Consider the following 377-nt stretch of genomic DNA (forward strand, 5'->3'; position numbering starts at 1 on the left):
TCCAACTTCCAGTCATCTGTGGGCATTGCATCGGAGCCAGTGTAACTTACTATATTGTGATCGGTACCGTAGGAGTAAATATATAGCTAAGTATATAGCTGCTGCTGACGCGAAAGGTGCTGTGTTTTTGAAACCTAAGTTGAACAGTGGTCGCACCATTTGTATAATGAAGTTTTGCGCACTACAGGTAGTACTGATGTTGTCGTGAACATCGAAAATGAAAACGCTAAGCGTGAAGAAATCAGTTTGAAATCACTTAGACGTGCTAAAGAACCAATAGGTCGTGTTACTCCGTTCACAGAAATTATTTGTCATGTCCTTCAATTACCTACTTTGTATTGTAACTTAGACTTTATCAAGATATCGACAGTTCCTTT

This window comes from Perkinsus marinus (genome assembly GCF_000006405.1).
Source record: "Perkinsus marinus ATCC 50983 genomic scaffold scf_1104296929402, whole genome shotgun sequence".
Taxonomy (NCBI): Eukaryota; Perkinsozoa; order Perkinsida; family Perkinsidae; genus Perkinsus; species Perkinsus marinus.